The sequence below is a fragment of the Leuresthes tenuis genome, unplaced genomic scaffold, assembly GCF_036924035.1.
Source record: "Leuresthes tenuis unplaced genomic scaffold, fLeuTen1.0.hap1 SCAF_8, whole genome shotgun sequence".
Lineage (NCBI taxonomy): Eukaryota > Metazoa > Chordata > Actinopteri > Atheriniformes > Atherinopsidae > Leuresthes > Leuresthes tenuis.
The window spans coordinates 6531597-6545117 of record NW_027325362.1 but is presented as its reverse complement, the minus strand read 5'-3'; the positions used below and the strand labels follow the sequence as shown (position 1 = coordinate 6545117).

Here is a 13521-nt window from a genome sequence, read left to right as displayed (position 1 = left end):
GTGTAAAAAGCGTACAGAAGAATCACGTAAAATGCAGAATAATCCAAACACAAGTCATCATGTTACCAAAAAATCTATTTCTTGTGGCGTTTTCTTTCATTTTTGTTAGTTATCGATGAGAATATACAATTTCCCAGTTGTTTGTGAACGTATTTGTAGGCTTACGTCCAACGGTACTTCAAATCCCAGCATCCTTTGCGGTGACTTCTTTTTCTTTTTTTCCCCAGTCTCCTCCTACAGCGCACGCACGCAGGCAGAGAACGGGCAGAACTGCTCAGTGTTTACGTTGAGATGCTCACAACAAAGGACAGCGCACCGCGGAGAGGCTGTCATTTAAAATAACGCACCGTGGATATTTTTTCTTATACCGAACATTTGTAACTGATTTCCGCGAGAGGGGGGGAAACAAATAACACCTACCTTCATTGGCCTCCGTCAATATTATTTTTTATTATCACTCGGTTAAATATTTGGTTTACTAGCTTAGACGCTAAGAAATTAATGTGAAATCCCCCCTTTTTTTGTATCGGTGGGACGTTAGCTAGCTTGCTAGCCTCAGCAAGTTGGGAAAGCTGGTGGAAAAGCTCTGAGCTCCAACCGACCCGAGGCTTGGGACAATAATAGGACTTCATCATTTATATCGCAGTGAGTACATGTTTACAAGCCACCTGATTTAGCTTGATAATTAAAGCAGCCATAGTGGTATAGCAGCGTTTTTACGCTAGCCTGCCTGTTCTCTGTTATTGAATATCACCTGCTTTGTCCTGCCAGCTGCTGTGAGACAGTGTAATTTATTAACGCTACCTTACCTCATTTGGTAATGTCCTATCACTTAGCTGGTAGGTCGTCACAGGCAGTGCTGCAGCTGCAAAGTACTGATCTTTGTCAAGTGCACACACACATGCACACACACACACACACATGGACACACACACACATGCACCTGCTTTGACTGCTTTATCACTGTGGAAATCAGAGGTTCTGTTGAGATAAAGCCTCTGTCTGTCCGGGACTGTATCTTTGTGTGCTGGTAGGTTTCAGAGATGCTGGTATTACTTTACATCACATCCATCCTGGGTGCTGACTTGTCACCGGAAGGGGTGGGTGAGAAAGAAGGGAACATTGCCTGAGAAGGAATTAAAGCCAATACAAGGACTCTTCCCATTACTGAAGCTTGATAGCCAGTTAATAACCTCCCCCTCCCCCTGCTTCTCTATCTCCCATCTCATTTCACCTCTTTAACCTGGTTTCTTCCCCACATGTGGTCTTCCTCTGTCTGGTCCAATCTGTCATAGCTTGTAAAAGATGATGTGATAAGTTGTAAATCTGATAGATTTCACCACTTCACTCCCCATGTTTGAAATATCACTAAAAAAACAGTCATTATGACCCCCGCTCCCCCACCCCTCCACCCCCCGGGGCTTATTTTTACTGTCTGCTTGTCATGGGAACCTTTTAATCTTGAATTTTGTGAAATGTCGCTCCACCCTATTGAATTCTTTAGACCAGAGGCCTCCCCAGGGAAGAGGAAATGTTACCTTACCTGTCAAAAGAATAACTCTAAAGTTTAGTTTGCTGGGAATTTTACTGTTTTCCAAATTAAGAAACCGATATATGTCTTTGTAGTCTGGTTGAGTGTGTATGGATATACAGGAGCTTTTCATCGCCCAGAAACAGAGCAAATCTAGTTGAAAAGGTGGGGTGAGTGAGACGATCTTAGACCAAACTTTATTGGAAGTGAGGCTTACTGTTACAGGGTTGATGTTTTAAGCTATCGGCAGCAAGTTGAGAGCAAGACGCAGAACAAAACAGCTTTTAATCGTGCTGGGCGACATCGATGTGTCCTCATCTCACTCCCACTTTTATTTATTTACATTTAAATTGCTTTTCCCTTTGCTTTCGTGATACAATAAAGAAGAAAATACCAGAATAGCAACAAATAGCTACAGATTGATTGAACAGAAAACTTACATTTAAAGGATTTATGCATGTAAAAACGCTCTTTTGCAAGAACTCTCCTGGAAACAGAAATTGGAGGTTAGATATGAGGTCGATATCAGATCCATAAACAGCGTTGGACTAATGCAGTGCAACCCTGTTTTAAAGAAGACTTTTCATAATATTTCAGTTCATTTCAATGTGTTACAAACTGCCGCTCCGGTGCTTGTTGTGTAACCGGGGAGGGTGCAGGTGTTGTGTATATACACGTTTGCACATTTTCACAGGGTGTGTTTCCTACAGGCCCCTGTGTGTATCTCCTCCTGCTTGGTTTAGAGTCTCAATTTCAGCGAGGAAACTCGAGCCGACGGTGTCAGGCGGGAGTGCAGAGAGAGCTCGGATGTCCAAATGGAGGTTCAGTGCCGCTCGTATCCTTAGTAACTTGGTCTGCGGGAACATAGAGAGGCCTCCCAGTCTGGACATGGTCTGGCCTGGACAAAAAAGATCTCATAACACCCATTTAATCAATTATGTCTTGATCCCAGCTAAATTTAACACCTGATGGGACAGTAAAACTCAATAATACCTTATAAGAATTACAAATCTGCTTGCTATTTTGATATTAAAGCGATATAATTTAATTTACGTCTACTTTTGGGATGCTGAATAATTCCTGAAATGGATGCGATACAAGCTAGTGGGAATATTTCTGACTTTTTAAAAGAAAATCTTGGCATTTTGGGACATAAGTATGTAGCCATTTGGTGTTTAAGTATTATTTTTTTTGTCTAAAATCTTCATTTCTATTTCTCAAGAGCATTGAGAGTTTCTTCTGTATGCGGGTGAGCCGAGCACTTCATTTGGCCTCCATAATGTGCCTGACCCCTGCTATTTCTCAGATGGTTTGGACCACTCAGCATGGCAGTGGAAACATTAGAATACAGTTTAAAAAATTGTAGCATGCTGGAAAATCTCGTGATGGGATCACACGTCGACGGGAACTTGGACTTGGACCAGAAAATATTGAGATTTTATCCACCAGACATTGATGCCTCATGGGGAGTTACACATTTGAAATTATGTGGAACCTGATCTTCTTTTTGATCTCAGCGACACACCCTTAAACTTTGGGTTTTAGCGTCTTGCGTGGTCATGATGTTATCACGTCGACAAACTGCCTACGGACAGGCAGGCTTATAAACACCTGTCAAAGTAGTAAAAAACACCTTTTTGTGTCTCCATGACCACATTTAACCATGGTGACAGGCAGGCTGTCAAAAGTAGTGCCAGGGTGAATTTATTCTCTAATTTTCACCGTAGACTGAGGAAAGGGTTTAATCACATATTCGCGTAATGGAAAAAAAACAATAACAGCTGAAAATCACAACAACTTGATGTTGAGTAGCTTGAACCCAACCGTGAACAGCCTCGTCATTTTAAACCTAACGGTTTTGTGCGTGCACGTGCCTGCGCTGTGTAATCTGTCGGGGGAGCTCTGGAGAGCTCGGCGGGTGTAATCATCTGCGGAGCTGAGCAGCAGCTTTGCTCCCACTGTGTTTGAGGAGCTTGGCTCGCTCCTCCCGGTCCGGCTTACTCTCTGCTGGGCGGGTAAACAGGCTGAAGTTTGTGCAGGCAGATTACGTCTGTCATGGAAAGTGGGTCAGACAGTGGGCACGATTTTTATGGCCTTGTTTCTGCAAGGTAGCAAAGAAAAGAGGAGGGGGAGCGTTAAACCACCGCGGTTTTTCCAAAACGTAGTTTTAGGAAGCTCATGTTCTCACACTCTACATGTCAGTCACTGGCAGCTGGGCTGATTTGTTGCTTTGTTGCATGCTTCATAGATACATGCAGTGTATTCTGTGTGACTTTCTTTGCGTTTGTGGTCCAAGATTTGTTCAACCAAGTATTTCCTCTCACATTTATTGGCAGCTTCTTTACTTTTGGAAATGATTCATGCACAAATCATTCAGTCTTTGACAGCTTTAGGGGGCTGTCAGTGCTAGCGCTGAGGTTCATGTATTTCCCAATCTCTTCAGTGGGGAAAGGTGGCTGAAAGTCACATTTATGGGTAATACACTGGGCTGAAATAGACAAGAATGACCCTTTAAAGCTTTCAGGTGTGAGGATTGCGAGTGTGATGGATTTATTGCTAAAGGTACGGCATTTTCATCCAGCTCTGACATGTCTTTACCCCAGTTTTTACAACCCAGGGAAACAAGCGTCTCCTGGTGGACGCTTGCATTGTTGAACTGACTTTACATGCTGCCATGCAGCTTTAAAATCAGGCTGAACACATCGTCTTTATTACTCTGAGCATGTTGACATGTTGGCGTGAGTTGCAACTCGTCGGGTTAGATTAGCAAATAAATTCGTAAGTAAATAAAACCAAAGCATATCTGCTTTGTGATTGTAGCTGCAGTTTGAAAGAATTGTAAAGAAAACTGCTGCATTGTAATGTTTTGTTGGATGACAAAACAAATGAATTCGATACGTTTGGACGTGAAGCTGCAGCGTGCATTAATTATCAAGAAAAACAAGCAGTTTTTAGTGTTTTAAGCAGATAATAATGTAACACTTCATGTAAATTTAGTGAACTAAAGCAGTGGAGACATTGTTTTACCGTAAAACATGTGGATTGTGAATGAAAATGGTCTCGTGAGAATAATGGCTTTAACTACTTTAAGGATTACGCTGTTTAAAGAGGGCACAACATGAATATGGGAACAGAGAAGCACACAGATTTAACAGTGATCCGATGTCCTTTCTCACTGTGAACACCCACCTTCTTCTCCGCTCCACCTACCTTAATGTAGCTCCTTTGAGGGCACAATTTTCCATCTAAGGAGCTATTTTAGTAGAAAAATGATTCAAACCGAGAATGAAGAATACATTTCTGTTCAGGCCCCTTTCCTTCAGCTCCTCAGACAGACTTTTTTCTCCTGCTGAAAATAGTCTGAAAAGAGAGGTAGAGCAGAGAGTGAAACAGTGAAACAGTGAGGCTGTTCAGCGTCTTTTGAAAAGCTGTTTGGGAGTCCAGTCCTGTTTGGCAGCTTTATTGATTTAACAGTACTGCCAGTTGGATCCATGAATTGCATCCTTATTCGTAGAATTTGGTGGAGTTCTGAGAAAATAACATCAGGGATTTGAGCTGGAAGATGCTGGAAAAGAAAACTTGAAAACAGAAATCTGCATCTTTAAACCTCTGGAGCGCCGCTGGGTAAGAGCGAAAGAGAGAGAGAGAGAGAGAACTGAGCGCATTTCCTGTTTAGCCGCCATATTGGATTTATGGGAAAACAGAACTTCCTGACAGTAAATTCTGACATAACAAGGTGGTTAGCAGAGAAACATCCTCTTTTCACTTTCTCTTTCGGGTGCATGTTTGATTGTGTCAGCGGCGCCTCTGAGGGCCCCAGTTTCCACTTTAATGATAAGAACTTTTCACATTTCTACACAGAAATTGAGATTATACTAAAAAACAATTAAGGCAATAAATATATAAAGCAACAGAGTAGGAACGGATTGTGAGAAAGTGAAGTTCGCAGCTCTGCGGTTTCCTTGCTGCATATTTTGTTCGAACAGGCGACTGCAGTTTGGCACCTCACACACATTTCTTACACTTGAGCCTGTAATTATCAAAACCCCTCTGATCATGCTCGATAACCATTTCCTGCCTCACTCTCCTACCTTCCTGTCTCAAATGAGCTTGTGTGTACGTCATCTTTCAAACACAAACGCTCGAGTGGGGCACTTGTTGATGCTGTGGCTTCCTCACTGAGTGCTGCTCTTTCTGTGAATGCAGAGGGAGACTAATTGCTGAAAATCCATTAAATAAGAAGTCATGATTTCCTTGTTCTCAACCAAGCTGATGCTGGGAGTTGAGATAAGAAACACAAACAAAGCTGTAAGTGAAACTGTAGTCCAAAGCAGAAGTTAGAAGTCATCTTAACCCCACTGACGGGTCAATGCTAACCCCACTAAGCATCAGCTCACTTCACCTGCCTGGACAGGAGACTAACGATCACTAACTATGACCAGGTGCACCATTAAACCCTCGCAGATCCTTCATTTGACTTCCAAGAAAATGATGACCCTCATCAACACTGCAAGGGCCCAAACAGTGGAGGAAGGTGAACGGAAACATGAACCAGGCTTCATCACGCAACCGTAGCGACTGCTTCCCCCCGTAGGTACTGTAATCGTGACTTTTAGCTTAGTTTAAGATGAAACAGTCATCGCCATCGTGTCCTTCCTCAAAAACTATAGGAATGGAAGAATTAAAGTTCCTCACATAAACAAATACGAAACATTTCCAGGCAAAGAGCCACACAGAAGGGGTTGCAGGTGTGAGAATATATGGAAAATGAGCAGTAAAGCTGGCGTGACGTCACACGTAGTGGACTCACTGTACATATTCATTCATTCTTCCCTCATTCATCTGTTGCACGGTGCTCTATACTTGCTGCTGGAACAGAAACTTCCCAGGCTGGGAAATCTTATCCTGTCTTATCTTGTTTTGTCCTGTAACGAGATATAGAGGTCATTTTTGTTTTTTGATTTTCTGCTCGGTTCACAGTCGCTGTAATAGACTCTTTTTGTGCCACAACTCATGTATTTGACTCCTGTTTGCAGTTATAAGGACAAACCAACATTAAATTTGGTTTATAATACAAGATAATTCCTATTTTTACGATGTATCAGTAGCAGTGGTGATGTAGGATTCATACTGAGAAGAAACTAGTTAAGAAGAATGTAAATATCTTTCAAATGTAAAGAGCAAATGACTCTCATCTGTTGATCGTGGAGGCCTCATGGGTCTACTTGTTTGTCTGCTTTTTTCTCTTCCAATGCATTATGGGATATATTTGCTGGATGAGTGGCCATCAATTATACACCGCTTTTCATGGTGCATTGTGGGATACTTGGAGTACACTATGTTGGGTATATGACATCTCATCTATCATTCAGATCACTATAAAGTGATTAGTGAGTGATTTTGGTCAGCAGCAGCCGCCATTCAACAGTCGAACGAACTAAAGGTCGAAGCAGAGGAGTTCAGAGAGAAAATGTCTGCGCTGAAGAATCAAATAATAGCTGCTGCTGTCACATCCCTCTGTTGTGTACAGTAATGTGCCAGTTCTGAGGTTTCACAGACATTTTCTCAACTATTGAACTCATACAACCCTAAAACTTAGACTTGGACTGAAGCCACTGTCTGACACACGCCGATCTCTCTACCGCGAGCTCTGCTGTGCAAACACTGGGACATGGGCATGTTTGCACTCGAGCCACTCTGATTTATTCAGCCCATCACAAATTTGCCTCGTGGGGGCTTTGCAGCCTGTTTAGTGTTCAGCTCTGTCCTTTGACAGTGGACATAGGATCATATCATTCCAGTCCTCAGATCGCTGCACCACTTCCTGTCCATCCAAGAACTGTTTTTAAAACACTGCTGCTGGTTTAGAAAGCTTAAATGGTTTGGGGCCAAAGTATATCTCAGATATTCTGGTTTGTTATAAACCTGGATATATATATATATATAAGGAACAAACTCCCCGATAACTCCAGGTCTGCTCCCTCTGTTGCTTCCTTTAAATCAAACCTTAACACTTTCCTGTGTCTCACAGCGTTTAATTGATTGATTTAATTGAAATGCAGGACTTTTATTAGTAACTTTCACTGCACTGTACCTTTTCAAGCTGTTTGAAAACAGATTGCAGCTTGCGTGTTGCCTTTGACTGGCGGTTTAGATTAAGATTTTCTGATATTTGTTTGCCGTCCACGACACAGAAACTTGGGTGCTCTGCATCTGTGATTGTCATTTTCCTTGACTTTGCTTAGTCGTGTGCTTTGTTGCACGTCCACCAACAGCACTGTTTGTTGTTCGGCGCATACACCAATCTGTGTTCTTCCTACTGAATCATTAATGAGGCTGTAATTCAAACTCCTCTTTCTCCCCCTTCCTTCTGTCATCACTGTGCCTCCGCCAGGAGCAGCTCACAGGAAAACCAGTGGGCTGCTCAGTCAAAGCAGAGACAGGAGGACCTGCCCTGCAAACTGAAAACAGTTTTTTGGCATAACATAATGTCCAGTTCATCATTCTGTCCCAGGCAGAGTGTCCAATGTCAGGAAGTTGTCCTGTTTGTGAATTTCTGCTTTCAGAGATGCTCTAATTTCAATGTTCTTTTTCTGGATTTTCTGTCCAAGAACCATAAAAACTCATCCATTAAGCTTTACGTTCTAGCATTGACATTTATCTTGAAATGTGTCATACATAGAACATTTTTACTCTTTACTTACTTTTAAACTTTGTTATCATGAGAATACATTGATTTGTAATGATAATTTCTCCAAAACAGCACCATATTGCAGCACCTTTTGTGCTCCAGGCATTAAGAAGTAATCGTACATTCTTAGATTAAGATGTAAAACTTTTAACCTTTTAAAGCGTCTGGAAATAGATTTTAGGGAGTATTTTGAATGTTATTCATAGAAGAATAGACACAGCATTGCTGTTTTTAATTATTCCTGCATAGCTTCAAACAATCAGGAGGCGTGACACATTGGTCGTGAGTCAGGTGCACAGTTCCTCTGATGGAGTTCACACCATGAACACCAGTCCAATAGTGTCTCAGTTCTGGGAAGATGCCAGTCCCACGGAGGCTCCAGAGCAACTGCTAGTTCATTATTAGGAGTTAATTTAATGCTCACCAGGAATTTGGCGCCGAAGGCTCCGTCTCCAGTCTGTCTTTTTATGAATGTTGTGTGGAAATGTGGCTGATCGGCCACCGAGCACTGAACAAAAGACTTTGTCTGGGGTGCACTTGGCATACTTCTGCCGTTAATTAAAGATTTTTAAGCAGCATTTCTGGGACTTTTGGGAGTTAAAGTACAAAGCCAAACAGCTCCCGATGCCACCCTCACATCTGCTGTCAGCAGCACAGCTCAGGTTGACATTCCTCACCTTGTTTCTAACGTTCAGGTCCTTTTCTTGACCTGCTCCACATATTTCGTGCCTGGATGTTCATAGCTGACGACTGTTAGTATTGTTGTGGCAACGCTTCCTCTGATTGAGTGCCTGGCTGCGGTCCAAGTGGACTATTTTAATCGTCCTTGTTACAGACCGCTGCTTTTTTCCGTCATCGTCGCAGCGATGGGAGATGCTCTTTAAATGAGCTCAGCTTGGCTTGTTGTTGGCCACTTCAGCGTTTATTAGAGTCACAGATTTGGTAACACCACACAAGGAAGTGGGCTGCTGTTAAGTTTATAAGACCCCTGGTGTAAGCTAAGGGTTACACCAGAAAGGCAGATATCAGTTAGTGTGGATGTCTTGTAATGCTGTGTTTTCATAAAAAGAGGGGAAATTGAACCTACCTCACATAAAAATGACAGATGGGCTGCAGTTAATGAATTCTTTATTTGGCGTATTAGAGAACATGTGCGCTTCAGTCATTACTGTAGGTCGTCCATTTATTCATGTCCACATTTATGCCATTTGGAAGACTATCTTATAGGAACGAACTACAGCTCTGCTCAACTTTTATGATTCAAACAAACACAACAAAATCAGCCCCTCTCCCACATATTTGGTGGTTATTAAATCACCCATGTGACGGGGTGGCTGTAAGCTGCTGAAGACATTAGATTTGTCAAGTTTTTTATATTCACAAGAGCAAGGGATTAATACAGTAAATGAGGAGCCACTTTACTTTTCTATTCCACAACATTTTAAAGGGGGGGGAATTGAATGGCATGAAATATAACCAACAAATATTTTCGATGTACCTTCAGAGATTAACTCACAACTTAATCGGGAGTCTCGTAGCGTCAAACACTGTTAAAGATATTGTTCTGATAGTTTTGAAAGAGTCATGAACAAGAGCGCTAGATCTTTCAACTGCTTTACTTCCCCTCCGTGAGTCGCCACCTTATCGTGGTGGAGGGGTTTGAGTGCCCCAGGGATCCCAGGAGCTATGTTGTCGGGGGCGTCTTGCCCCTGGTAGGGTCTCCCAAGGCAAACTGGTCCTGGGTGAGGTGCCAGACAAAGTGCGATTCAACAGCTCTTATGAGCCACAGAGGTTTATTAAGAATATGATGATCATCCACAACATTAAAACCTCTGACCTGTGCAGAGAGTGACTCTGATAATCTGGTTACAGTGCAGTGCTATCCTGTGAACTTTGGTCTTTATATTCGTGGGGATTTCACCCAGAAGATTTCACCCACACCACTTCAAAAGCTGACTGAGCACACTTTGAAAACGCCATATTATTGTGGGCCCCACAACGAACAGAAGTCAAAGCATCCACGACCAACAGCAGAGATCAGACGCTCAGGTCTCAGAGCGTTGGAGGTGTTTTTGCAGCACAAGGGAAAACTAATCAAAAAGCACCCAAGCTGCTTTTCACATTGTTGCTGATATTTGTGCCTTTCCTTCTGCTTTTACTTTGATCGTGATTTACTCAAATTTCCTGTTTTCTTGCAGTGGAGTTTAGCGTGTGCTCCCGGGCTCATGACCAAAAGTTGAATCTGGAGGTTCGATGAAATACCACCTTTAGTCCGAGATTCTGGCCCATGAATCCATCCATCCATCACAGTGTAAATACAGGACCTCACCGATATATACACACACCCAGAGACACACTGCTGAACACCTCCAGGGACCAGTGAGTATGAGAGGAGTGTGCACGTCTGTGAGTGGGAAGGGAATTGGGACTTCCTGTGTGCATCGACACGCTGACGCTGTGTAAATCACCACTCTGCAGGCTGCACAGTCAGACAGACATGTTTATTTTATCCTGTGAAGTCTGTGTGTTCAGTTTTAAAACGATAAGCTCGGTATAGTAATGAAGATGTATTCTAATCATGCACAGTCATGCATTATTCGATTTCAAGCTGCCGCTCAGCAACACATGTCAGGCATTCACACTCGGGTTTGTGCTGATAATGAAGGCTTATCTGTCTGTGTACACCCTGCTGAGCTTCAGGAGATGTAATTCACGCTACATTAATTTCCTGTAACATTGCGTCAGCCAGTGAATTTCCCTTTCATAAGGTCCTCTGCTGATTTATGGCTCCTTTGGATGATTATGGTTTGGTGTGCCAGGTCTCATTGTGGGTTGACTTCAAGACAGAAAAGTGTAGATCTGTAGAACACATCCAGCCCATAGAAAAGGAGAAATAAAGTAGATTTAAGATGAACAGCGAAGTTGTAGCACTTCGGATATCACACTTCTGAAAGAGAGCGTGAGCAGGACGGAAAAATTAACACCCGTTGTTTGCCAAAAACAGATTTGAGATTTTGTCTCATGGTGTGTGTCATCCAGACAGTTTGGCAGGTAACCAACGTTCAAATTTATTCCCTTAACTTGAAGGGGAGAATTATGTCTTATTAATTATGTCTTTGATTAGCCATAAAGCTGTTTACATAGTAAAAGATTGAGACCGATGTCCTTTTGAATGTTCCTAATTAGGGCCGAGGCTGTCACAATGATTAAACTGGAGTTGACAAAAAATGGTTTAGAAATAACTGTGATTATTATTATATTTCTTTCTTTTTTCATCTTGATGCCGCTGTTATTAGTAAAAACTTAGCCACAATTACATAACTGCCACGCCTCCTATAAGGAACTGCGTCCATTTATCAGAAATCAATACAGGAAAAATGATTAAAAAGCTTTTAGGTTTTGGAAACAGAAATTACAGGCAAATATGTCAGATCCACCGCTCAGAAAGGGACAATGATGCCATTTAAAGGGGCGTAAACTACCAGTGAGTCGGTCAGGGGGTGGAAAACATTGTGGAAATGTGACTTTTCTGTCAGCTGAATTAAGGCAATTATGCACACATGATTATCTCTAATGAATGCAATCTGATAATTGATTGTGGCCAATTGATTTTTGTTATTTATCCAGATTACATTATCTTAACAAAAGCTTGTGAATCTCCAATTCTTTCTTAAAGGAAACTTAATTTTCTTTGGCTACGAAACAATACGTAAGCATGTACATGTAACAATAGAGAAGTTACATTTAGTCCTTCTTTTGTGTTGAATATTGATTTTCTTAGCTTACACAGTTGAGCATTTGGGCTAAACAGACCCCCCCCCCCCTTCAGGAAATGTTAATGTGTGCTCACATAAGATAAAGTTTTTATGTTTCTAGCTATCTTTCTTAGGGCGTGTGTCCACATCGTGTTGCCCCGGCAACCCTTATGTGTTGACGACACAGCTCACAACAAGCTCTCAGCTTCATGATAAAAGCAGCCAGGATTCCTGCTTTTACCATGTTATCATGTGCTGGTAGTCAATGTTCCTGACCGCAAATGGGCTCTTTTGTCTTTATTGTGACCATTTCTGTGAGATAATCACATCACCACAACAGCTTCTTCTTCTTCTCCTCCCTTTTCTTGGCTGACCGTGAAGACACCAGCGCCTTTCTGAAAATAGAAAAACCAGCTGAGCACATAAGCTCTCCTGATTGGGAACAATTAAACAAAATAAGCTAGCGCTTAGAAAAACACACCCTTTCCCTCCCATGTCCCAGGTGACTGGGACGTCATTGATCAGACAAATTAAACCAAGGAGACCGAGTGGTAGAAGGTAAAAAAGAAAAAGAATATCTGGCATCGGGTTTGCCAGCTCCTCTCCTCCTCAAAGATCAGTTTCCGAGTGATCGAGCGTCTAATCGTCACACTGTGCAAACCAATCCCTCTCCCTTGACCCAGCTATGCAACTCTACACACAGAGGCCGGAGCGCCTAAAATCAAGCCCGCACCCACACAAATCCTCACACACATGCATCGTATCCGAAATACCCTGCCTGTGCGCACACAGCCTCCCACTTTGAAGCGGAAATCTCCAAAATACTCAACCATAAATTGTAGGGTTAGCACATGATTTGACTTCTTATTGAGTGTTGTTTGGATGAAAATGTTTTCAGGACCAACACCGAGGATGAGGTTTATGGTCAGACCCCGCAGCCCTACAGCATGATGTGCTGCATAACGCTCCATTTTAGTCACCCTTTGGAAAAGCAGTAAAAACTATTCCAAGCAACTGTGGAAAGCTCTTCATCTCATGTCCTGAAACAGACGTGTGATATCCGTAAGATCGACTTTTTTGCTGCACATTAGGTTTAATATTTTATTAGAGGCTTTTTTAGGCTCTAGTTGAGTTTCTAGTTAATGGCACTTCGACTTGATCCTGCGGACAGTTATCCTTTGACCACCAGCTGCTTTTGGAAAAGGCTGTCTGGCACGGCTCAGTCTGTGAATCCTTTAAGATGAAGCTAATAATTTATCCAGAGCTTTTTACTGAACAAACACCATGTCCGCTCTGCTGGTAGTTTAATTTCTGACCGCCTAAAAACTGAGCAGCTGTTGTCTCAGGAAGCTGAGGTTTCTGATCTGAGGCATTGACGTGGGACTGGTTTTCCTCACATGGAGGTCCCCTCAGTGAAAATCTGCTTGATTGGAGACATTTTCGGCTAATTGCAGATGGTGAACTCCACCCTTTAAGCTAACGTCTGAGCCTTTAAGTTAAGTTTCTGTGTAGTAGTTGACAAACTTGTGAAAAGAACATGTAGG

At 42.3% G+C, this 13521-nt stretch overlaps 1 protein-coding gene across 2 annotated transcripts in view; it reads left to right on the top strand.

Moving 5' to 3' along the window:
- Positions 1 to 260: 260 nt before the first annotated feature.
- peli1b (pellino E3 ubiquitin protein ligase 1b) overlaps positions 261 to 13521 on the top strand; it is a 38566-nt gene continuing 25305 nt past the window's right edge. The window contains exon 1 of one of the 2 annotated variants that reach the window (XM_072390602.1): positions 261 to 645. The gene's annotated coding sequence lies outside the window, so the exon portion shown is untranslated. Of the gene's footprint in view, positions 646 to 9861; positions 10602 to 13521 lie in introns of those variants that run through there. The other variant, XM_072390603.1, reaches the window with a different exon arrangement.